A 23714-nucleotide genomic window follows, 5' to 3' on the forward strand; every position below is an offset into this window, starting at 1 on the left:
TTTTTTACTGCACCTAGCCAAGTAAAACCTTTTGGGCATAGTAGCAGTGTCTGTTACTGATTGGAGTAGCCCATCTGTACCAAGCTACACCACCTTTGCATTTAATAACAATTTTTTACTGCATCTAGCCAAGTAAAACATTTTGGGCATAGTAGCAGTGTCTGGTAGTCAGTGGAGTAGCCCATCTGTACCAAGCTACACCACCTTTGTATTTAATAACAATTTTTACTGCATCTAGCCAAGTAGATCCTTTTGGGCCTCTAGCAGTGTCTGTTACTCATTGTAGTAGCCCATCTGTACCAAGCTACACCATCTTTGTATTTCATAACAATTTTTTACTGCATCTAGCCCAGTAAATACTTTTGGGCCTGTAGCAGTGTCTGTTACTCATTGTAGTAGCCCATCTGTACCAAGCTACACCACCTTTGTATTTAATAAAAATTTTTTACTGCATCTAGCCAACTAAAACCTTTTGGGCATAGTAGCAGTGTCTGTTGCTAATTGTAGTAGCCCATCTGTACCAAGCTACACCACCTTTGTATTTAATAACAATTTTTTACTGCATCTAGCCCAGTAAATCCTTTTGGGCCTGTAGCAGTGTCTGTTACTCATTGTAGTAGCCCATCTGTACGAAGCTACACCACCTTTGTATTTAATAACAATTTTTTACTGCATATAGCCAAGTAAAACTTTTTGGGCATAGTAGCAGTGTCTGGTAATCAGTGGAGTAGCCCATCTGTACCAAGCTACACTCTCTTTGTATTTAATAGCAATGTTTTACTGCATCTAGCCAAGTAAAACCTTTTGGGCATAGTAGCAGCGTCTGTTACTCATTGTAGTAGCCCATCTGTGCCAAGCTACACCACCTTTGTATTTAATAACAATTTTTTTCTGCATCTAGCCCAGTAAATACTTTTGGGCCTGTAGCAGTGTCTGTTACTCATTGGAGTAGCCCATCTTTACCAAGCTACACCACCTTTGTATTTAATAACAAACTTTTACTGCATCTAGCCAAGTAAAACCTTTTGGGCATAGTAGCAGTGTCTGGTAGTCAGTAGAGGAGCCCATCTGTACCAAGCTACACCAACATTGTATTTAATAACAATTTTTTACTGCATCTAGCCAAGTAAAAACCTTTTGGGCATAGTAGCAGTGTCTGTTTCTCATTGTAGTAGCCCATCTGTACCAAGCTACACCACCTTTGTATTTAATAATTTTTTTTTACTGCATCTAACCAAGTAAAACCGTTTGGGCCTAGTAGCAGTGTCTGTTACTCATTGTAGTAGCCCATCTGTACAAAGCTACACCACCTTTGCATTTAATAACAATTTTTTACTGCATCTAGCCAAGTAAAACCTTTTGGGCATAGTAGCAGTGTCTGGTAGTCAGTGGAGTAGCCCATCTGTACCAAGCTACACCACCTTTGTATTTAATAACAATTTTTACTGCATCTAGCCCAGTAAATCCTTTTGGGCCTGTAGCAGTGTCTGTTACTCATTGTAGTAGCCCATCTGTACCAAGCTACATCACCTTTGTTTTTCATAGCAATTTTTTACTGCATCAAGCCTAGTAAATCCTTTTGGGCCTGTAGCAGTGTCTGTTACTCATTGTGATAGACCATCTGTACCAAGCTACACCACCTTTGTATTTAATAACAAATTTTTACTGCATCTAGCCCAGTAAATCCTTTTGGGCCTGTAGCAGTGTCTGTTACTCATTGTAGTAGCCCATCTTTACCAAGCTACACCACCTTTGTATTTAAAAACAATTTTTTACTGCATCTAGCCCATTAAATACTTTTGGGCATAGTAGCAGTGTCTGTTACTCATTGTAGGAGCCCATCTGTACCAAGCTACACCAACTTTGTATTTAATAACAATTTTTTACTGCATCTAGTCAAGTAAAACCTTTGGGGCATAGTAGCAGTGTCTGGTAGTCAGTGGAGTAGTCCATCTGTACCAAGCTACACCACCTTAGTATTTAATAACAATTTTTTACTGCATCTAGCCAAGTAAAACCTTTTGGGCATAGTAGCAATGTCTGTTAGTCATTGTAGTAGCCCATCTGTACCAAGCTACACCACCTTTGTATTTAATAACAATTTTTTACTGCATCTAGCCTAGTAAATACTTTTGGGCCTGTAGCAGTGTCTGTTACTCATTGGAGTAGCCCATCTGTACCAAGCTACACCACTTTTGTATTTAATAACAATTTTTTACTGCATCTAGCCAAGTAAAACCTTTTGGGCATAGTAGCAGTGTCTGTTACTCATTGTAGTAGCCCATCTGTACCAAGCTACACCACCTTTGTATTTAATAACAATTTTTTACTGCATCTAGCCCAGTAAATACGTTTGGGCCTGAAGCAGTGTCTGTTACTCATTGGAGTAGCCCATCTGTACCAAGCTACAATACCTTTGTGTTTAATAACAATTTTTTACTGCATCTAGCCAAGTAAAACATTTTGGGCATAGTAGCAGTGTCTGGTAGTCAGTGGAGTAGCCCATCTGTACCAAGCTACACCAGCTTTGTATTTAATAACAATTTTTTTCTGCATCTAGCCAAGTAAATTCTTTTCGGCATAGTAGCAGTGTCTGTTACTAGAGATGAGCGTTGTTCTACTCGAACTGTTCGCCAATCTCAAATTCGAGCTGTTTTGGGCGGTGTTCGAGCAGTTCGGCGAACACGAACGATTTGAGAAAAATTCGGCTGTTCGAGGTTATGTTCGATAACTGTTCGTGCACCAAAATCATAACTGGATTTTTTCTCAGTAATGATGAAAATTAATGTTAATACGCAGTTTGAGTGTACAGCGGGGCGGGGGGAGGGGCAGGGGATGGATCTCTGCAGGAATAATGAAGATCTCCATTTTTTTTTCTCTTTCCCGCATTTACAGTAGGGAGGTGCAATCTGTCAGCCTATCAGCAGCGCACACACGGAGCGAAGTGCTTTTTTTCACACAAGCAAGGGCATGTGTCATTGGCAGTGTATGTCACATGTCCTTGCCCTATAAGACCAAGCCATTTTCCCCGTCGCCACCATTTTCTCACTGCTGCAGCTGCGTGTTAGACGGCACCGCTGTTGCTGTGTGCGCTATACCTTGTTAATTTCAAGCCAATTTTCGCACAAATCTACAGATAGCTTGGGAGTAGGGAATAGTTGTGATTGCAGTCCTTTTAAGGACTAGGTTACAGCATTTCCTACGACTTTTATCAGGCAGGTCTGTGCTCTTAAATAGATAGGTTGTGGGAGTAAAGACTAATTGTAATTGGAGTCCTTTTCAGGACTAGGTTATATCAGTTCCTATCAGTTTTTGCCAGGCAGGTCTGTGCCAGTGCTGTGCAAGTTTTTTTCACAGCATTTGGCTGAATCTAGCAAAGCTAATCCTTTTTGGCCTATTGCAGAGTGTGTTAGTCAGTGGAGTAGCCTATCTGTGTTGCAAGATATACCACCTGTGTATAGAATACCAATTTTTTTACTGCACCTAGTGAAGTAAAATCTTTTGGGCATAGCATCATTCTATTAGTCCATCTATACTGACCTCCATCAGGTTGCAAATTGAATATAATTTTTTTCTGCATCTAGCTCTGAAAAAATATTTGGCCTTCTAGCAGTGTGTGGGACTTTCTCTATTAGTCCATCTATACTGACCTCCATCAGTTTGCAAACTGAATATATTTTTTTCTGCATCTACCTCTGAAAAAATATTGGGCTTGTAGCTGTGTGTGGGACTTGTTCTGTTAATCCATCTATACAGACCTCCATCAGGTTGCAAATTGAATATAATTTTTTTCTGCATCTAGCTCTGAAAAAATATTGGGCTTCTAGCTGTGTGTGGGACTTGTTGTATTAGTCCATCTATACTGACCTCCATCAGGTTGCAAACTGAATATAATTTTTTTCTGCATCTAGCTCTGAAAAAATATTTGGCCTTCTAGCAGTGTGTGGGACTTTCTCTATTAGTCCATCTATACTGACTTCCATCAGGTTGCAAATTAAAAATAATTTTTATCTGCATCTAGCTCTGAAAAAATATTTGGGCTTCTAGCTGTGTGTGGGACTTGTTGTATTAGTCCATCTATACTGACCTCCATCAGGTTGCAAACTGAATATATTTTTTTCTGCATCTACCTCTGAAAAAATATTGGGCTTCTAGCTGTGTGTGGGACTTGTTCTATTAATCCATCTATACAGACCTCCATCAGGTTGCAAACTGAATATAATTTTTTTCTGCATCTAGCTCTGAAAAAATATTTGGCCTTCTAGCAGTGTGTGGGACTTTCTCTATTAGTCCATCTATACTGACCTCCATCAGGTTGCAAACTGAATATAATTTTTTTCTGCATCTAGCTCTGAAAAAATATTTGGCCTTCTAGCAGTGTGTGGGACTTTCTCTATTAGTCCATCTATACTGACCTCCATCAGGTTGCAAATTAAAAATAATTTTTATCTGCATCTAGCTCTGAAAAAATATTTGGGCTTCTAGCTGTGTGTGGGACTTGTTCTATTACTCCATCTATACTGACCTCCATCAGGTTGCAAATTGAATATAATTTTTTTCTGCATCTAGCTCTGAAAAAATATTGGGCTTCTAGCTGTGTGTGGGACTTGTTGTATTAGTCCATCTATACTGACCTCCATCAGGTTGCAAACTGAATATATTTTTTTCTGCATCTACCTCTGAAAAAATATTGGGCTTCTAGCTGTGTGTGGGACTTGTTCTATTAATCCATCTATACAGACCTCCATCAGGTTGCAAACTGAATATAATTTTTTTCTGCATCTAGCTCTGAAAAAATATTTGGCCTTCTAGCAGTGTGTGGGACTTTCTCTGTTAGTCCATCTATACTGACCTCCATCAAGTTGCAAACTGAATATAATTTTTTTCTGCATCTAGCTCTGAAAAAATATTTGGCCTTCTAGCAGTGTGTGGGACTTTCTCTATTAGTCCATCTATACTGACCTCCATCAGGTTGCAAACTGAATATAATTTTTTTCTGCATCTAGCTCTGAAAAAATATTTGGCCTTCTAGCAGTGTGTGGGACTTTCTCTATTAGTCCATCTATACTGACCTCCATCAGGTTGCAAATTAAAAATAATTTTTATCTGCATCTAGCTCTGAAAAAATATTTGGGCTTCTAGCTGTGTGTGGGACTTGTTCTATTACTCCATCTATACTGACCTCCATCAGGTTGCAAATTGAATATAATTTGTTTCTGCATCTAGCTCTAAAAAAATATTGGGCTTCTAGCTGTGTGTGGGACTTGTTGTATAAGTCCATCTATACTGACCTCCATCAGGTTGCAAACTGAATATATTTTTTTCTGCATCTACCTCTGAAAAAATATTGGGCTTCTAGCTGTGTGTGGGGCTTGTTCTATTAATCCATCTATACAGACCTCCATCAGGTTGCAAACTGAATATAATTTTTTTCTGCATCTAGCTCTGAAAAAATATTTGGCCTTCTAGCAGTGTGTGGGACTTCCTCTATTAGTCCATCTATACTGACCTCCATCAGGTTGCAAACTGAATATAATTTTTTTCTGCATCTAGCTCTGAAAAAATATTTGGCCTTCTAGCAGTGTGTGGGACTTTCTCTATTAGTCCATCTATACTGACCTCCATCAGGTTGCAAACTGAATATAATTTTTTTCTGCATCTAGCGCTGAAAAAATATTTGGCCTTCTAGCAGTGTGTGGGACTTTCTCTATTAGTCCATCTATACTGACCTCCATCAGGTTGCAAACTGAATATAATTTTTTTCTGCATCTAGCTCTGAAAAAATATTTGGCCTTCTAGCAGTGTGTGGGACTTTCTCTATTAGTCCATCTATACTGACCTCCATCAGGTTGCAAATTAAAAATAATTTTTATCTGCATCTAGCTCTGAAAAAATATTTGGGCTTCTAGCTGTGTGTGGGACTTGTTCTATTACTCCATCTATACTGACCTCCATCAGGTTGCAAATTGAATATAATTTGTTTCTGCATCTAGCTCTAAAAAAATATTGGGCTTCTAGCTGTGTGTGGGACTTGTTGTATAAGTCCATCTATACTGACCTCCATCAGGTTGCAAACTGAATATATTTTTTTCTGCATCTACCTCTGAAAAAATATTGGGCTTCTAGCTGTGTGTGGGGCTTGTTCTATTAATCCATCTATACAGACCTCCATCAGGTTGCAAACTGAATATAATTTTTTTCTGCATCTAGCTCTGAAAAAATATTTGGCCTTCTAGCAGTGTGTGGGACTTCCTCTATTAGTCCATCTATACTGACCTCCATCAGGTTGCAAACTGAATATAATTTTTTTCTGCATCTAGCTCTGAAAAAATATTTGGCCTTCTAGCAGTGTGTGGGACTTTCTCTATTAGTCCATCTATACTGACCTCCATCAGGTTGCAAACTGAATATAATTTTTTTCTGCATCTAGCGCTGAAAAAATATTTGACCTTCTAGCAGTGTGTGGGACTTTCTCTATTAGTCCATCTATACTGACCTCCATCAGGTTGCAAATTAAAAATAATTTTTATCTGCATCTAGCTCTGAAAAAATATTTGGGCTTCTAGCTGTGTGTGGGACTTGTTCTATTACTCCATCTATACTGACCTCCATCAGGTTGCAAATTGAATATAATTTTTTTCTGCATCTAGCTCTGAAAAAATATTGGGCTTCTAGCTGTGTGTGGGACTTGTTGTATTAGTCCATCTATACTGACCTCCATCAGGTTGCAAACTGAATATATTTTTTTCTGCATCTACCTCTGAAAAAATTTTGGGCTTCAAGCTGTGTGTGGGACTTGTTCTATTAATCCATCTATACACACCTCCATCAGGTTGCAAACTGAATATAATTTTTTTCTGCATCTAGCTCTGAAAAAATATTTGGCCTTCTAGCAGTGTGTGGGACTTTCTCTATTAGTCCATCTATACTGACCTCCATCAAGTTGCAAACTGAATATAATTTTTTTCTGCATCTAGCTCTGAAAAAATATTTGGCCTTCTAGCAGTGTGTGGGACTTTCTCTATTAGTCCATCTATACTGACCTCCATCAGGTTGCAAACTGAATATAATTTTTTTCTGCATCTAGCTCTGAAAAAATATTTGGCCTTCTAGCAGTGTGTGGGACTTTCTCTATTAGTCCATCTATACTGACCTCCATCAGGTTGCAAATTAAAAATAATTTTTATCTGCATCTAGCTCTGAAAAAATATTTGGGCTTCTAGCTGTGTGTGGGACTTGTTCTATTACTCCATCTATACTGACCTCCATCAGGTTGCAAATTGAATATAATTTGTTTCTGCATCTAGCTCTAAAAAAATATTGGGCTTCTAGCTGTGTGTGGGACTTGTTGTATAAGTCCATCTATACTGACCTCCATCAGGTTGCAAACTGAATATATTTTTTTCTGCATCTACCTCTGAAAAAATATTGGGCTTCTAGCTGTGTGTGGGACTTGTTCTATTAATCCATCTATACAGACCTCCATCAGGTTGCAAACTGAATATAATTTTTTTCTGCATCTAGCTCTGAAAAAATATTTGGCCTTCTAGCAGTGTGTGGGACTTTCTCTATTAGTCCATCTACACTGACCTCCATCAGGTTGCAAACTGAATATAATTTTTTTCTGCATCTAGCTCTGAAAAAATATTTGGCCTTCTAGCAGTGTGTGGGACTTTCTCTATTAGTCCATCTATACTGACCTCCATCAGGTTGCAAACTGAATATAATTTTTTTCTGCATCTAGCTCTGAAAAAATATTTGGCCTTCTAGCAGTGTGTGGGACTTTCTCTATTAGTCCATCTATACTGACCTCCATCAGGTTGCAAATTAAAAATAATTTTTATCTGCATCTAGCTCTGAAAAAATATTTGGGCTTCTAGCTGTGTGTGGGACTTGTTCTATTACTCCATCTATACTGACCTCCATCAGGTTGCAAATTGAATATAATTTTTTTCTGCATCTAGTTCTGAAAAAATATTGGGCTTCTAGCTGTGTGTGGGACTTGTTGTATTAGTCCATCTATACTGACCTCCATCAGGTTGCAAACTGAATATATTTTTTTCTGCATCTACCTCTGAAAAAATATTGGGCTTCTAGCTGTGTGTGGGACTTGTTCTATTAATCCATCTATACAGACCTCCATCAGGTTGCAAACTGAATATAATTTTTTTCTGCATCTAGCTCTGAAAAAATATTTGGCCTTCTAGCAGTGTGTGGGACTTTCTCTATTAGTCCATCTATACTGACCTCCATCAGGTTGCAAATTAAAAATAATTTTTATCTGCATCTAGCTCTGTAAAATTATTTGGGCTTCTAGCTGTGTGTGGGACTTGTTCTATTACTCCATCTATACTGACCTCCATCAGGTTGCAAATTGAATATAATTTTTTTCTGCATCTAGCTCTGAAAAAATATTGGGCTTCTAGCTGTGTGTGGGACTTGTTGTATTAGTCCATCTATACTGACCTCCATCAGGTTGCAAACTGAATATATTTTTTTCTGCATCTACCTCTGAAAAAATATTGGGCTTCTAGCTGTGTTTGGGACTTGTTCTATTAATCCATCTATACAGACCTCCATCAGGTTGCAAACTGAATATAATTTTTTTCTGCATCTAGCTCTGAAAAAATATTTGGCCTTCTAGCAGTGTGTGGGACTTTCTCTATTAGTCCATCTATACTGACCTCCATCAGGTTGCAAACTGAATATAATTTTTTTCTGCATCTAGCTCTGAAAAAATATTTGGCCTTCTAGCAGTGTGTGGGACTTTCTCTATTAGTCCATCTATACTGACCTCCATCAGGTTGCAAACTGAATATAATTTTTTTCTGCATCTAGCTCTGAAAAAATATTTGGCCTTCTAGCAGTGTGTGGGACTTGTTCTATTAGTCCACCTATACTGACCTCCATCAGGTTGCAAATTCAAAATAATTTTTTGTCTGCATCTAGCTCTGAAAAAATATTTGGCCTTCTAGCAGTGTGTGGGACTTTCTCTATTAGTCCATCTATACTGACCTCCATCAGGTTGCAAATTGAATATAATTTTTTTCTGCATCTAACCCAGCCAATAGTTTTGGCCTAATACCACAGTTTGGCCACTCAGCTCTGCTCGGTTCCCATCCATTGTTTTTTTGTGCAAACAACTCCAGAGTTGTGAATTAGTTAACCACCAAAATGAGTGGAAAAAGGCCTGCTGCTGGTGGAAAGGGGAATAGGCGTGTTGGGAAGGGGAAAAAAGGTTGTGTCCGTGGGGTAGGTGTTAAAGCAGCAGTAACATCTGCAGAAGAAAGACCATCTTCCAGCCAAACTAAAATGTCTACTTCTTTTAGCGGACAATGTGATAAGATCCCTTTCTTACGGCCACGCCAATCGCTACAAATTCCAGATGAGGCACAAAAACAGCATGTGCTTCAACGGATATCAAGTGCTCCTTTAAGTGGGCTCTCCTCCACATCAACTTCAACATCACAAATACTCCAGTCCTCAAAGGTGTCACCCCAATCGCACTTGCTTCCTCACAGCTCCCAAATCTCCAGCTGCCCGTCTGAGTATGAGGTAGAACAGATGGTTGAGTCTGCAGAGCTGTTTACTCATACTATAGCCTGGGAATCAGAGGTCGACTCCAGCGCTTCTGTGAATCCAGACGAGGAAATGATCTGCACTGATGCCCAGAATCTTTATGAGTCGGATCCAGGACCAGACGCAGAAGGTTCTGACCATAATGTAGACCCTCATTCCCAAACTGTAACTCCTGTTGGTGTTGACAATGAGGAAGACGATGATGAGACTCAAATACCTGATTGGAGCGACAACTTTAGTTTTTTATCAGGGCAGGAACAGGTTGGCTCTGAGGACGACGGGTGTGATAACGCACAGGGTGATGATGATGAGGTTGGAGATCCCACTTACTGTCAACCCACAGTCAGCCAAGAGATGAGGTCAGCAGAGGAGGTGGAGGAAGATGCTAGTGACGACGAGGTCAGGTTGCGCCTTCCTGGACAGAGACGTAGTACTGGAAGCACGTCAACAACTGCATCCTCAAACACAACTCTGCCTCTCACCACAAGTCGTGGTGGCTCTTCAGGTCGCATGGGTGCTAAGCCTTGCATAGCCTGGGCATTTTTTCAGATCGATAAAGATGACCCAACTCGTGTTATCTGTAACATTTGTCAGCAAAAGCTAAGTAGAGGCCAAAAAATACATAGTTTGAGTACTTCATGCATGAACCGGCACATGGACATGAAGCATAAGTTGCAGTGGGAAGCTCAGTGTGCTACAATGCGGCCTAGCCGGCCGGGCCAACCACCGTCTGCCATATCTTGTGCATCCGCGGCCTCTTCATCCTCTGTGACTGGGGGGACAGCAGTCACACCTGTTTTGGGGCGCAGACCTGCCACCTCTTTACCCGCAACAGCCAGCGTGATTGGCAGGTCATCATTTTCTTTGGAGGTGGTAACACCAGCTGGTGTTGAGCGCTGTCCGACATCGATAGCACCACCTTTGGATCAAGGCAACCTAACATGTCCGCCTGCATCTTCCTTACAGACCGGCAGTTTGCCGGGGACACCCTTATCAACCCCGTCTAAGCACAATAGCCAGCCCTCGGTCCCTCAGATGTGGACAAGTAAAAGACCATTTCCTCCTAGCCATGAGAAAGCTAAGAGGTTGAATTTCACCATCTGCAAGCTCTTGGCTACAGAAATGCTGCCTTTCCGCCTGGTGGACACAGAGGACTTTCGAGAACTTATGTCCGTCGCAGTGCCCCAGTACCAGATGCCCAGTCGGCACTACTTCTCAAAGAAAGGTGTGCCTGCGCTCCACCAGCATGTCGCAAACAACATCACCGCTTCTTTGAGAAACTCTGTGTGTGACAGGGTGCATTTCACCACAGACACTTGGACGAGTAGGCATGGACAGGAGCGTTACATGTCGCTGACTGGGCACTGGGTAACTATGGTGACAGCAGGACAAGGGGCTGCTGTCCAAGTCTTGCCGTCCCCACGAGTTGTGCGTCAATCCTCTTTATGTCAAAGTTCCTCCACTGCTTCTGCCTCCTCAACCTCCTCTCGGTCTTCCACCTGCACCCAAAGCCTGTCTGGTCATGCCACAAGCTTTCTAACTGCGCAGAAGGGATCCTGCACACCTCCTTACTATGCTGGCAGTAGGGCTCAACGTCATCAGGCGGTTTTTACTTTGAAATGTCTGGGAAATGTGAGTCACACAGCTGAGGAGTTGTGGTCAGCTCTGGAGAACCAATTTCATGAATGGTTGTCTCCACTGGACCTGAAACCAGGGAAGGCCGTGTGCGACAATGCTGCAAACCTGGGTGCGGCCCTTCGCCGGGGCAATGTCACACACGTGCCTTGTATGGCTCACGTGTTGAACCTGGTTGTCCAGCAATTTTTAGCCCACTATCCCAGACTAGATGGCCTTCTGCAGAGGGCACGGTTGCTGTGTGCTCACTTCCGCCGTTCGCATCCCGCAGCTCAGCGACTTACATCTCTACAGAAGTCGTTGGGCCTGCCACTTCACCGGCTAAAATGCGATGTGCCTACCCGGTGGAATTCAACTCTGCACATGTTGCAGCGACTGTGGCAGCACCGACAAGCCCTCGTGCAATACGTTCTGACGTATATAGCCTGGGCCAACGAGATCCAGAGGTGGGGCAAATCACGCTGGAGGAGTGGTCTCAGATCAGGGACCTATGCACCCTTCTGCACAGTTTTGAAATGGCGACGAAGATGTTTAGTGCTGACGATGCCATTATCAGCATAAGTATTCCGGTGATTTACATGCTGGAGCACATGTTAAACAGAATTCGGAGTCAGGTGGTGGCACAAGAGGAGGTGGAGGAAGTAGAGGAGGAGGAGTTGTAGGCGGAAGGGCTAACATCTGCAAGGTCCAGACGGTCGGCAGCTCCAAGGCGGCAGGCATGTGAGGGTGGGGGAGATGGTTTTACCAGGGTGCATGGTAGCAGCCAAACTAGTGAGGAAGGTGCAGGAGCCCAGGAAGAAGTGGAGGACGAACTGATGGAAGACTCATCAGATGAGGGAGACCTTGATCACATTTCTGTTGTGCGAGGTTGGGGGGAGATGACAGAGGAAGGAAGCATGATTGTTACCTCGCCACCAACACAACAGGACTTGGTGCTCCTGGATGCGCAACACACATGAGTGCCTTCTTGCTGCACTACCTGCAACATGACCCTCGAATTGGGAGAATTAGAAATAATCCTGACTACTGGGTTACCACACTGTTAGATCCCCGGTACAAAAGTAAATTTGCAGAAATTATTCCTGCCATAGAAAGGGATGCACGCATGCAGGAGTATCAGCAGAGACTGTTGCAGAATCTTACATGTGCTTTTCCACAAAACACCAGTGGTGCACGTAGTGAATCTCACAGTTCCAACTTGCCAACCGTGGGACCGTCAAGTGTTCAGCACTCAAACCATAACAGAACCACAGTATCTGCTGGTAACAAAAATTTTGCGCAATCATTTCACCACTTTTTTAGCCCATCCTTTGCAAGGCCACAGGAGACAAGAAGTCTGACACATAGTCAACGCCTAGAGACGATTGTACAGGAGTATCTCCAAGTAAACATTGAAGCCATGACTGTGTCACTGGACCCTTGCTCTTTTTGGGCTTCCAATCTGGATAAATGGCCGGAGCTAGCCACTTACGCCATGGAGATCTTGTCATGCCCCGCAGCCAGCGTTCTGTCTGAACGTGTGTTCAGCGCTGCTGGTGGTGTGCTGACAGATAAGCGCACGCGGCTCTCCACTGATAATGTAGACAGACTCACGTTCATAAAGATGAACAAATCATGGATCCGAAATTACTTTTCTACCCCTGTGTCATCCTGGGGAGAGTAAAAGATGGATGATTGGTTAAAATCACCCTACCAACCGTTTTAAGCTTTCAAATTACTAATCATGTTTATCTGTATCTTGGCTGGAAAATAATTTGGGCTTTGTAGCAGTGTGCAGCACTGATTCTATTAGGCCATCTATAATAAGCTCCACCAGATTTAAAATTACTAATCATGTTTATCTGCATCTTGGCTGGAAAATAATTTGGGCTTTCTAGCAGTGTGCAGCACTGATCCTATTAGGCCATCTATACTAAGCTCCACCAGATTTAAAATTAATAATAATTTTTAGCTGCATCTAGCCCGGAAAATAATTTTGGGGCTCCGAGATGCGCAAGACACATAAGTGCCTTCTTGCTGCACTACCTGCAACATGACCCTCATATTGTCAGAATTCGAAGTAATCATGACTACTGGGTTGCCACACTCTTAGATCCGCCAAACTTTTCGATCAACCTTTTCATTTTAATAAAGACAAAAAAAATGGTCATTTTTGAAATTATAAGCATTAGCAGGTTATTAGAAACTGAAATCAAACAGTTTTCAACTCAAAACTTTATTCTAGGTGATGTTACATTTTCACATAGGACCCCTTGTTCGAAAGGAGCTTCTGAACTCTCTCGTCCATTGAATTTGTCAGGTTTTGGATGGTTTCTGCTTCAATTGTTTTGCATGAGGACAGAATACCCTCCCAGAGCTGTTGCTTAGATGTGAACTGCCTCCCGCCATCATAGACACTCCTTTTGATGATGCTCCAGAGGTTCTGAATGGGGTAGAGGTCAGGGGAGCATGGGGGTCACACCATAAGTTTGTCCCCTTTTATGCCCATATCAGCCAGAGATGCAGATGTTTTATGTGCAGCATGAGATGGTGCATTATCATGCAAAAAAATGATCTTGCTGTGAAATACACGGTTCTTCTTCTTTAACCATGGCAGGAAGTGCTGTTTGAGAAAATCCACATACATTATGGAGTTCATCTTTAGCGCCTTCAGGGATCCTAAAGGGGCCGACAATCTCTCTCCCCATGATTCCAGCCCAAAACATTACTCCACCTCCTCCTTGTTGGCGCTGTAGCCGTGTTTGCGTGGGGTGTCCATCAACCAGCCATCCTCCACTCCATCCATCTGGACCATCGAGCGCTGCACGGCACTCATCCGTGAACAAAACAGTTTTGAAATCAGTCTTCATGTAATGTTTGGCCCACTGGAGCCGTTTCTGCTTGTGTGAAGTGGATAGAGGAGGTCGACAGGATGGCGTATGCACAGCTGCAAACCTCTGAAGGACCCTACATCTTGTTGTTCGGGGTACGTTGGAGGCACCAGCAGCTTCAAAAACTTGTCTGCTGTCAAAAACTTGTCTGCTGCTATGACAAGGCTTTTTTGCCGCTGCTCTTTTAACCTGACGTAATTGCTTGTAGAAAAGAGTCCTCAATTTGCCCTTATCAGCATGCACACGTGTGTACTGTGAATCAGCTACATACTTCTTAATTGCCAAGACACTTCATCCTGATCATCGCACAATGTTGATTGTAGTCATGCCTTGACCTAAACACTCCACAATTTGTTGCTTCTCAGCAGCCGACACATCCTTTTTCTTTCCCATTTTGGCAGAAAATGTAGGCTGCTTAATAATGTGAGACAGCCTTCTTAAGTAGTCTTGCCTTTCATTGGACACACCTGCCAAACTAATTAGCACAGGTGTCTGCAATTGATTACAGTGATATAAAGAGCCCTGACACACATCACCATCAATGAGTTTAACTGACAAACAAACAAATTCTTCCCTTATCACTCCTAAACACTTTTTGCATAATAATTTGGAACACAGTGTACATGTGCTTTTCCACAAAACACCAGTGGTTCACGTAGTGAATCTTACAGTTCTAACTTGCCAACCGTGGTCTGTATGGAGTTGTTCAATAAAGGGCCCAAAATTAAGATAACATAGATGGGAGAGGTCTCTATGAATAGGAATTCCTAAGTATTTGATACCCTGTGAGGGCCAGGCAAAGGGAAAGTTGGACTGGATGGAATCCTATATGGATTTGGGGAGGGAGACATCGAGGGCCTCAGACTTCGCTGCATTGATTTTAAAATTTGACCATGTAACAAAGTGATCTATTTCAGCCATAACAGCATGGATGGATATATGTGATTGAGTGATATATACTAGGACATCATCAGCAAATAGAGAGCACTTGTACTCGGTGCCTCCCACCTCAATCCACCTAATATTGGGGCTATGGCGAATTGATGAGAGCAGGTGCTCCGTCACTAGGATGTATAAGAGAGGGGACAGAGAACATCCCTGCCTTGTCCCATTGGTGATTGTGAAAGGTGATGAAAATGTTCTGACGCGCCCCCTGGGCCTTGGGACACCCGGAGCCGGACCCTTTTTGGTGGATGCTGGTGGTTGTAGTCTCCGTGGCGGCGACCCGGTTCCGTGGCTCAGGGCGGTCAAACCAGTGGCGGAACTATTTATGTGGTTTTGATGTTTAAATGTCTGACTACGCCACCCGTGGATTGCAGTCAGAGTGAACCGCCGCTCCAGGGCAGACCGCTGAGGCTGGTGTTGTGGGTGCAGCAGAGCGTAGCATAACTCCCCACGGGAGGAGTATAGCCTCAGGGCAGTGTATGCGGAGGATGGGGGTGATGGTGCAGGGCAGCAGCAGTAACGACACGGAGTCAGTGATGCAGTCCAGGGCCTTTACTCACAGTTCTTATTATCCAGACCACGTCTGCAGGTAACGGCTGCCCACGTCGTACTGTGCTCACCAGGTGAGGGGCTCAGACAACTCCCAGATAACTTTGGAGCGCTTCACAGGACCCCCTTTGTGTGTCCTTTGTCTGGCCTTTCTTACCAACCCTTCTGTCCGGCTGCCTCGGGCCTCCTCTTGGTAAACTTGGCGCCAGTTTCCCTGACCCTATGTGGTGCCTTCCTAGCGGGTGTAGCGAGGGGCAGCGCCACATAAAATGTCACAGCCTCCGGTTTCTAGCTGAGGGTCGTTTCCTGCCTCCACTAGTTTTGGGGACCGGTTTCCCCCTTTGGCCTGACCCCTCCACGCAGGTGGATTCGGGCGTGCGGTGGCGACTCGCCCGTCCGCACCCCTGGGATCCCTTCATTCCTCGTTCCTGGAGCCTTCTCCGCTCCTCTTCCTTCCTTCTCCCTCTTCCAGGCCTGGGCCTCTGTTACTAGGCCCGCCTCCGGAGCAGAGCTCATGCAGAGCCCCTGCTCCCTGCCACTTCTGCTCAGACTTCTCTGCACTGAACTAAGATGGTGCCCACCTTTTATACTCCCTTCTCAATGCACCCAGGAACTGCTTCCTCCCTGCTCCTGCACTACAGGGTTCCCCTTCCTCAGTGTTCCCTACCCCCACTCCAGCCAGGGACAGGGACTGTCGTGCCCATCTCAGGGGCATATTGGTCGCCCTGCCCCACGGCAATGTGGTGTAATGCATGCAGGTGTCGGGTCCTGATCCACACTCCATCCTTACCTGAGAGTGAGATATCACACCTCTGGGTGAGGTGCAATACCTCTGTAGCAACCGAGCCCTCAGGGTAATACAGTTCCATTTATCTTCAGCCTAGGTGACGTATTGCGATACAGGGCCGTGATTTTGGCTATAAAAGGGTCCCCTAGACCCCTACCCCAAGCTTTTTAAGAGAATCATATATGGCGTGCCAGGAGACTCTATGGAATGCTTTCTCAGCATCCAACGAGAGTATCTAATTACAAATTTTTAACTGCATCTAGCCCAGGAAATACTTTGTGCCTAGTAGCAGTGTCTGCTAGTCAGCGGATTATCCCGGCTGTTAAGCAAGCTACACCACCTGTAGTTTTGACACTTAATTTTTTCAAAGGAAATGCTTCGGGACCACGGGATACTCAGTGAAGAGCATCAGGAGGCACCCCAAGGCATAGGGGCTGGGACTGGCAGTAGGATGCCTTGCGGTGGACAGCCGAGCTCGATCCTTATAAAAGCTTTTTAACTGCAGCAGCTTTAGTGGACGCTACTGGAGCTGGAATTACGCGGCTGCTGGCATGAGACTTGCCCTCCAATAGATCCTTGTAAATGGATTTAAAGTGTATTCATTCAAATTAGAGAGACAATTTAAATTAAAAAGCTTAGAGCTGCCTCCACCACAGGGGTGCTCGCTCGACCCACCAGCGGACAGGCACCAGTATTGGGAGAGGGGGGCTGGCCGTCAGGGTTCACCGCGGCTCTGGCACAAACCCGGCGATACGGAGGTGGCACGGGCAGGAGCGGACTGAACGTGTCGGCTTCTCACTTTTTGGATTTTAGAAGGGCATGACATGCCTATATCTGTGTCTCCCCCTCCTTTTACTCCTCCACCTCTTTTCTTTTCGCATGACTATATGTACTTGTCACTTTTCCATGTGTTAGTTGTGTCTTCAGAGCAGTTTGTCAGCTTTTGGACACCTTTGAAGGTGTTTTCTATGTGTTTCTATGTGTTTTTGTTTGCCTGCCATTGGTTTTAACGGTGTTCGAAGGTGTTCGACGAACAGTTCGACGAACAGTTCGGCGAACACACGGGTGTTCGACGAACCGAACCGAACTCGAACACTACGGGGGTGGCTCAACACTATCTGTTACTCATTGTAGTAGCCCATCTGTACCAAGCTACATCACCTTTGTATTTAATAACAATTTTTTACTGCATCTAGCCCAGTTAATACTTTTGGGCCTGTAGCAGTGTCTGTTACTCATTGTAGTAGCCCATCTGTACCAAGCTACACCACCTTTGTATTTAATACCAATTTTTTACTGCATCTAGCCAATTAAAACCTTTTGGGCCTGTAGCAGTGTCTGTTACTCATTGGAGTAGCCCATCTGTACCAAGCTACACCACCTTTGTATTTAATAACAATTTTTTACTGCATCTAGCCCAGTAAATACTTTTGGGCCTTTAGCAGTGTCTGTTACTCATTGGAGTAGCCCATATGTACCAAGCTACACCACCTTTGTATTTAATAACAATTTTTTATTGCATCTAGCCAAGTAAAACCTTTTGGGCATAGTAGCAGTGTCTGGTAGTCAGTGGAGTAGCCCATTTGTACCAAGCTACACCACCTTTGTATTTAATAACATTTTTTTACTGCATCTAGCCAAGTAAAACCTTTTGGGCATAGTAGCAGTGTCTGTTACTCATTGTAGTAGCCCATCTGTACCAAGCTACACCACCTTTGTATTTAATAACAATTTTTTACTGCATCTAGCCAAGTAAATACTTTTGGGCCTGTAGCAGTGTCTGTTACTCATTGTTTTAGCCCATCTGTACCAAGCTACACCACCTTTGTATTTAATAACAATTTTTTACTGCATCTAGCCCAGTAAATACTTTTGGGCCTGTAGCAGTGTCTGTTACTCATTGGAGTAGCGAATCTGTACCAAGCTACACCACCTTTGTGTTTAATAACAATTTTTTACTGCATCTAGCCAAGTAAATTCTTTTGGGCATAGTAGCAGTGTCTGGTAGTCAGTGGAGTAGCCCATCTGTACCAAGCTACACCACCTTTGTATTTAATAAAATTTTTTTACTGCAGCTAGCCAAGTAATTTTTTTTCAGCATAGTAGCAGTGTCTGTTACTCATTGTAGTAGCCCATCTGTACCAAGCTACATCACCTTTGTATTTAATAACAATTTTTTACTGCATCTAGCCCAGTTAATACTTTTGGGCCTGTAGCAGTGTCTGTTACTCACTGTAGTAGCCCATCTGTACCAAGATACACCACCTTTGTATTTAATATCAATTTTATACTGCATCTAGCCAAATAAAACCTTTTGGGCCTGTAGCAGTGTCTGCTACTCATTGGAGTAGCCCATCTGTACCAAGCTGCACCACCTTTGTATTTAATAACAATTTTTACTGCATCTAGCCCAGTAAATACTTTTGGGCCTTTAGCAGTGTCTGTTACTCATTGGAGTAGCCCATCTGTACCAAGCTACACCACCTTTGTGTTTAATAACAATTTTTTATTGCATCTAGCCAAGTAAAACCTTTTGGGCATAGTAGCAGTGTCTGGTAGTCAGTGCAGTAGCCCATTTGTACCAAGCTACACCACCTTTGTATTTAATAACAATTTTTTACTGCATCTAGCCAAGTAAAACCTTTTGGGCATAGTAGCAGTGTCTGTTACTCATTGTAGTAGCCCATCTGTACCAAGCTACACCACCTTTGTGTTTAATAACAATTTTTTATTGCATCTAGCCAAGTAAAACCTTTTGGGCATAGTAGCAGTGTCTGGTAGTCAGTGCAGTAGCCCATTTGTACCAAGCTACACCACCTTTGTATTTAATAACAATTTTTTACTGCATCTAGCCAAGTAAAACCTTTTGGGCATAGTAGCAGTGTCTGTTACTCATTGTAGTAGCCCATCTGTACCAAGCTACACCACCTTTGTATTTAATAAAAAATATTTACTGCATCTAGCCCAGTAAATACTTTTGGGCCTGTAGCAGTGTCTGTTACTCTTTGTTTTAGCCCATCTGTACCAAGCTACACCACCTTTGTATTCAATAACAATTTTTTACTGCATCTAGCCAAGTAAAACCTTTTGGGCATAGTAGGAGTGTCTGTTACTCATTGGAGTAGCCCATCTGTACCAAGCTACACCACCTCTGTTTTTAATAACAATTTTTACTGCATCTAGCCCAGTAAATACTTTTGGGCCTTTAGCAGTGTCTGTTACTCATTGTAGTAGCCCATCTGTACCAAGCTACACCACCTTTGTAATTAATAACAATTTTTTACTGCATCTAGCCCAGTAAATACTTTTGGGCCTGTAGCAGTGTCTGTTACTCATTGGAGTAGCCCATCAGTGCCAAGCTACACCACCTTTGTATTTAATAACAATATTTTATTGCATCTAGCCCAGCAAAACCTTTTGGGCATAGTAGCAGTGTCTGGTAGTCAGTGGAGTAGCCCATCTGTACCAAGCTACACAACCTTTGTATTTAATAACAATTTTTTACTGCATCTAGCCAAGTAAAACCTTTTGGGCATAGTAGCAGTGTCTGTTACTCATTGTAGTAGCCCATCTGTACCAAGCTACCCACCTTTGTATTTAATAACAATTTTTTACTGCATCTAGCCCAGTAAATACTTTTGGGCCTGTAGCAGTGTCTGTTACTCATTGTAGTAGCCCATCTGTACCAAGCTACACCACCTTTGTGTTTAATATTTTTTTTTTACTGCATCTGGCCAAGTAAATCATTTTGGGCCTGTAGCAGTGTCTGATACTCATTGTAGTAGCCCATCTGTAACAAGCTACACCACCTTTGTATTTAATAACAATTTTTTACTGCATCTAGCCCAGTAAATACTTTTGGGCCAGTAGCAGTGTCTGATACTCATTGTAGTAGCCCATCTGTACCAAGCTACACCACCTTTGTATTTAATAACAATTTTTTACTGCATCTAGCCAAGTAAAACCTTTTGGGCATAGTAGCAGTGTCTGTTACTCATTGTAGTAGCCCATCTGTACCAAGCTACACCACCTTTGTATTTAATAACAATTTTTTACTGCATCTAGCCAAGTAAAACTTTTAGGGCATAGCAGCAGTGTCTGTTACTCATTGTAGTAGCCCATCTTTACCAAGCTACACCACCTTTGTATTTAATAACAATTTTTTACTGCATCTAGCCCAGTAAATACTTTTTTGCCTGTAGCAGTGTCTGTTACTCATTGGAGTAGCCCATCTGTACCAAGCTACACCACCTTTGTATTTAATAACAATTTTTTACTGCATCTAGCCCAGTAAATACTTTTGGGCCTGTAGCAGTGTCTGTTACTCATTGGAGTAGCCCATCTGTACCAAGCTACACCACCTCTGTATCTAATAAAATTGTTTTGCTGCATCTAACCCAGCCAATCCTTTTGGGCTAGTACCACAGTTTGGCCACTCAGCTCTGCTCGGTTTCCATCCATTGTTTTTTGTGCAAACAACTACAGAGTTGTCAATTAGTTAACCACCAAAATGAGTGGCAAAAGGCCTGCTGCTGGTGGAAAGGGGAATAGGCGTGTTGGAAAGGGAAAAAAAGGTTGTGTCTGTGGGGTAGGTGTTAAAGCAACAGTAACATCTGCAGAAGAAAGACCATCTTCCAGCCAAACTAAGATGTCTACTTCTTTTCGTGGACAATGTGATACGATCCCTTTCTTACGGATACGCCCATCGCTACAAATTCCAGATGAGGCACAAAAACAGCAGGTGCTTCAACGGATATCAAATGCTCCTTCAAGTGGGCTCTCCTCCACCTCAACTTCAGCATCACAAATACTCCAGTCCTCAGAGGTGTCACCCCAATCGCACTTGCTTCCTCACAGCTCCCAAGCCTCCAGCTGCGCGTCTGAGTATGGGGTAACACAGATGGTTGAGTCGGCAGAGCTGTTTACTCATACTATAGCCTGGGAAACCGAGGTCTGCTCCAGAGCTACTGTTAATCCAGACGAGGAAATGATCTGCACTGATGCCCAGAATATTTATGGGTTGGATCCAGGACCAGATGAAGAAGATTCAAGCGACAACTTGACTTTTCGGTCAGGGCAGGAAGAGGTTGGCTCTGAGGATGACGGGTGTGAGAACACACAGGGTGATGATGACGAGGTTGGAGATCCCACTTACTGTCAACCCACAGTCAGCCAGTCGATGAGGTCAGCAGAGTAGGTGGAGGAGGATGCTGTTGACGACGAGGTTAGGTTGCGCCTTCCTGGACAGAGACGGAGTACTGGAAGCACGTCAACAACTGCATCCTAATCCACAACTTTGCCTCTGACCACAAGTCGTGGTGGCTCTTCAGGTCGCATGGGCTCTAAGCCTTGCATAGCCTGGGCATTTTTTCAGATTGATAAGGATGACCCAACTCGTGTTATCTGTAATATTTGTCACCAAAAGCTAAGTAGAGGCCAAAAAATCCATAGTTTGAGTACTTCATGCATGAACCGTCACATGGATATGAAGCATAAGTTGCAGTGGGAAGCTCACTGTGCTACAATGCGGCCTAGCGGGTCGGGTCAACCACCGTCTGCCCCATCTTGTGCATCCGCGGCCTCTTCATCCTCTGTGACTGGGGGGACAGCAGTCACACATATTTTTGGACGCAGACCTGCCACCTCTTTACCCGCAACAGCCAGTGTGATTGGCAGGTCATCATTTCAAGTGGAAACACCAGCTGGTGTTGAGCGCTCTCCGACATCGAGAGCACCACCTTTGGATTAAGGCAACCTAACTTTTCTGCCTGCATCTTCCTCACAGACCGGCAGTTTGCCAGGGACACCCTACTCAACCCCGTCTAAGAACAACAGCCAGCCCTCTCTCCCTCAGATGTGGACAAGTAAAAGACCATTTCCTCCTAGCCATGACAAAGCTAAGAGGTTGAATTTCACCATCTGCAAGCTGCTGGCTGCAGCAATGCTGCCTTTCCGCCTGGTGGACACAGAGGATTTTCGAGACCTTATGTCCATCGCAGTGCCCCAGTACCAGATGCCCAGTCGGCACTACTTCTCAAACAAAGGTGTGCCTGCGCTACACCAGCATGTCGCACACAACATCACCGCTTCTTTGAGAAACTCTGTGTGTGACAGGGTGCATTTCACCACAGACACTTGGATGAGTAGGCATGGACAGGGGCGTTACATGTCGCTGACTGGGCACTGGGTAACTATGGTGACAGGAGGACAAGGGTCTGCTGTCTAAGTCTTACCGTCCCCACGAGTTGTGCGTCACTCCTCTTTATCTAGAAGTTCCTCCACTGCTTCTGCCTTCTCAACCTCCTCTCGGTCCTCCACCTGCACCCAAAGCCTATCTGGTAATGCCACCCGCTTTCTAACTGCGCAGAAGGAATCCTGCACACCTCCTTACTATGCTGGCAGCAGGGCTCAACGGCATCAGGCGGTGTTTACTTTGAAATGTCTGGGAAATGTGAGTCACACAGCTGAGAAGTTGTGGTCAGCTCTGGAGACCCAGTTTCATGAATGGTAGTCTCCACTGAACCTACAACCAGGGAAGGCCGTGTGTGACAATGCTGCAAACTTGGGTGCGGCCCTTCGCCGGGGCAATGTCACACACGTGCCTTGTATGACTCACGTGTTGAACCTGGTTGTCCAGCAATTTTTAGCCCACTATCCCGGACTAGATGGCCTTCTGCAGAGGGAACGGTCACTGTGTGCTCACTTCCGCCGTTCGCATCCCGCAGCTCAACGACTTACATCTCTACAGAAGTCGTTGGGACTGCCAGTTCACCGGCTGAAATGTGATGTGCTGACACGGTGGAATTCAACTCTGCACATGTTGCAGCGACTGTGGCAGCACCAACAAGCCCTGGTGCAATACGTTCTGACGTATAGCCTGGGCCAACGAGATCCAGAGGTGGGGCAAATCAAGCTGCAGGAGTGGTCTCAGATCAGGGACCTATGCACCCTTCTGCACAGTTTTGAAATGGCGACGAAGATGTTTAGTGCTGACGATGCCATTATCAGCATGACTATTCCGGTGATTTACATGCTGGAGCACACGTTAAACAGAATTCGGAGTCAGGTGGTGGGACAAGAGGAGGTGGAGGAAGTAGAGGAGGAGTCGTATGCGGAAGGGATAACATCTCCAAGGTCCAGACAGTCGTCAGCACCAAGGTGGCAGGCATGGGAGTGTGGGGGAGAGGGATTAACCAGGGCGCATGGTAGCAGCCAAACTGTTGAGGAAGGTGCAGGAGCCGAGGAAGAAGTGGAGGACGAACTGGCGATGGGCATGGAAGACTCATCAGATGAGGGAGACCTTGACCACATTTCTGTTGTGCGAGGTTGGGGGGAGAGGGCAGAGGAAG

The 23714-nt window shown here is 43.9% G+C and overlaps 1 long non-coding RNA gene across 2 annotated transcripts in view; it reads left to right on the forward strand.

The window, feature by feature from the left end:
• LOC141265593 (uncharacterized) overlaps window positions 1-23714 on the forward strand; it is a 622209-nt gene that overhangs the window by 525751 nt on the left and 72744 nt on the right. The window lies entirely within an intron of this gene.

Source organism: Phyllobates terribilis, unplaced genomic scaffold (genome assembly GCF_046119375.1).
Source record: "Phyllobates terribilis strain yellow unplaced genomic scaffold, ASM4611937v1 Scaffold_4__5_contigs__length_816908805, whole genome shotgun sequence".
NCBI lineage: Eukaryota > Metazoa > Chordata > Amphibia > Anura > Dendrobatidae > Phyllobates > Phyllobates terribilis.